Here is a 3,438-nt window from a genome sequence, read left to right on the forward strand (position 1 = left end):
GGCATCTGTATGACCTTTACTTTGAATTCCTTTTAGGTAGATCATTTATCTCCATATTATTAAGGTCTTTTTCTGAGATTTTTTTTTTTAAGATTTTATTTATTTACTTGACAGAAAGAGAGAGAGAGGGAGAGAGAGATCACAAGTAGGCAGAGAGGCAGGCAGACAGAGAGGGGAAGCAGGCTCCCCGCTGAGCAAAGAACCTGATGCGGGGCTTGATCCCAGGATCTGAGATCATGACCTAAGCCAAAGGCAGAGGCTTAACCCACTGAGCCACCCAGTGCCCCTTTTTCTGAGATTTTTGTCTTTTATTTTTTTTTTCTTAGAAACATATCTCTGTTTCCTCATTTCATTTGACTCTGTGTTTGTTTCTTTGTATTAGTCAAAACAGCTACTTCTCTCAGTCTTGAAGAGTGCCCTTGTGTGATGATGATCCTTCTTGTTCAACATTGTTCAAGCTCCTGATTGTCTCTTGAACCTATGTAATTGTCTAAACCACCTGATTTATTCTTGATATGTTGCTATTATTGAGAGTATACCAAGACCTGTCAATGATCCAAGAAAAGGAATCTTAGCACCTAGTATTAGGCTGATTGGAAGCCAGACCTCAGGCAGCAGCTTTTAAGATACACAAATATGTGCAGTCTTGTGGGGCAATTGTAATTCCCATTCACCTCCAGACTAAGAGATCCAGAGGTATCTCTAGGGTGACAGTTGCAAAAAACTGAGGCTTCAGACAAGTGTATAATCTCCTGAGGATTCTCACCATGCTGTAGCAAGGCTGAGGGTTGCATAAGGATGGTGTGTCCCTGGGAGTGCTTTCTTAGCCTCTAGATGTATGGGAATCCTTCAGCTTGTCCCTGTCCTTTTTTTATAGGAAGACTGGAGTTGTGTTTCTGTTTGCTGTCTGTGCAGTACCCTGGGGGTTGTGGACTGCCAACAACTGTCTTTCCAATTGTAATAGTCCTGTGGATTTCTGGCCACCAGGCCACCTCTCAGCCACCAGGGTCAAGCAATCAAGGGGCATCCCCTTCTATGACTTTCATAAGCATGCGGGCTTTAGCAAGGCAGCTAGAGAATGTAAGGGGTGGGTCATACTTGCTGGCTTCAGAAAGGCAGAGGGAAAATACTGTGTGTCAGCCTGCATTTCAGCAGTGTAGCGGGAGAGTGGCTTGTCTGTACATTTGTGCCAGCTTTAGGCTGGGAGTGGGAGAATAACCTGACCGTTCACACACACTAGCCCCAGCCATGGAGTGGGAGTCCATTGCAACTGCTGGCACTCTCTGGAGTCAGCAGTGCCAGGACCACTCCCCCTGCCCATCCTTGTGAGAGGGTGTGTCCAGTTCATGTGCCTGTGCTAGTAGGCTATATGGAGAGGGCAACAGTGCTGTCCACTAGTGCTTCTGTCTCTGGACAGAGTCTCAACTGTCTCCTGCTCCTTGAGCCAGTGCCCCCCACATTAGCAAATGAAGCTCCCTCACATGCAGTCTAGGTGCTTTTAAACTATTTTTTCCCCCCACTGGGTCTAGAGTGAGTGAAACTGCATGTGAGCCCTCTAAGAGAGGAATCTGTTTCCACTAGCACTTTGGGACCCCAAGAAGTCAGGCCCATTGGCTTTCCAACTCAGATGTTCAGAGAAGTGCCTCTCTGGTGAGATCTCACCGTCTTGTGGTCCACCACACTGGGCAGGGGGAGTTGTGTATTGTTGTTTTTGGCAACCATGTTTCTGCTTCTCTTACCCATCTTGATGTGGTCCTTCTATCCTTTGTTGTAGACAGCAGTTCATCTATTTTTGCAGATCTTTTTCAGAGGGAGATGATCCATATGTGACTGTAGATTTGGTGTGTCCGTGTGAGGAGGTGAGTTCAGGATCTTCCTATGCCACCATCTTGGGTCTCCCTCTGACTGATTTAAATTTAAAAACTGATGCTCAATTCAGTTTTTGAAAAAATTTAAGAATGTTTGGAGCAATTTGAATATATGAAAATACTTTTTCAACTGTGAACTTTTTGAAACTTACAGTTAACTTTTTATAGTTCATATACTGCCAATGAAAATTTAGCCTCCCAGTTGAGATGTGTCATAGTTTAAAACATACTGTAGAGATTGTGGGGGGAAAAGCATAAAATATCTTGATAATTTTTTAATGTTGATTACATGTTGAAATGGTAATATGTGGATATATTAGGTTAAATAAAATATATTGTTAAAATTAACTCCACATGTTGCTTTTTACTTTTTTTAATGTGGCATCAGAAAATTTAAAATCACACATGTGGTTTGACTTATGTTTCCCTTCCCTCTTACTTTTAGAGGACAGGCTGGAGGTAGAAGTGTTACCTGAGTTTGGACAACCAAATGCTGCTTGGAGCCCAAGCACGCGCGGCAAGGACAGAGAAACAATGGGCAGGCTGGAGGAAGGTAAGCCACGGTAGGGGTTGCTCCTCCTACCCGTGTGCATCTCAGGGAGATCCTCAGATGCCCACAGCCACCTAACAGATTCCCGTTTGCTCATGTTAGCCAGTCTTCCTGGTGTTTATAGCCAAACACCCTAACAGACCTCATCAGGAAGTGAGTCTCTACCCTCGACCCTTGTTTCACAAAAATCCGTGGCATACCTTGTTACCACTGAAGTCACAGAGTCGCTGGGGCAGCTGAGTCTCTATCAAGCTCCTCGGGGGATTCTGACACTCAGCTAGGGTTGAGAAGCTTAGCTTTAGCTCTTTTAAGCATCTGTACAACCAGTGGGCAAACAGGAGCCTGTGCTATCACACTTCTGATATAGAGGTTAAACAACTTTCCTGGGATCCCTGCTCTCCTGCAGCTGGAAGAAGTCCATGAATTCAACAAATGTTCATTGAGGATCTATTGTGCATACTTCAAGCATTGTCTTACACACTAAGGGTAGATCAGTAAGCAAAACAAAAATCTCTCTCTGCTGAAGCATACTTTTTAGTGAGAGAAAAGGGGACAATAAGCCAAATAAAAAAAGAAAGACATATAGTATGTTACATGGTGACAGCTGTAAGAAGAAAACCAAACCAGGGAGGAGGTAAAGAGAGAGAGAGCAAATTGGAAGGGCATAGAAATTTAGGGGGGATGATCATAGAAGGAAAACCTAGGATGTCACATTTTCAGGAAGGAGCAAGACTTGAGAATATGGGGTGGGGAAGAGCTTTCTATGGCAAATGGAAAAGCAAGTGCAAAGAGGTTGAGGTAGGACCTTGGACTTGAAGTATGTATGAAGTTCCTTAATCAGGCCATTCCTAACTTGTGAGGGTGAAGGCTGCTCAGGGCTTCTGCATGCTGGATGCTGCCACTGAGGAGAAGTGGTAGGCAGGAGTAGGTGGTCCTGATGTGTAAAATGAGGGGGATGGTGGGGTCAGAGTTCTGTGTGGGGGAGACTGTTGCCTTAATGACTTCTTCAACCTTGTCAAG

The sequence above is a fragment of the Mustela erminea genome, chromosome 1, assembly GCF_009829155.1.
Source record: "Mustela erminea isolate mMusErm1 chromosome 1, mMusErm1.Pri, whole genome shotgun sequence".
NCBI classification, from domain to species: domain Eukaryota; kingdom Metazoa; phylum Chordata; class Mammalia; order Carnivora; family Mustelidae; genus Mustela; species Mustela erminea.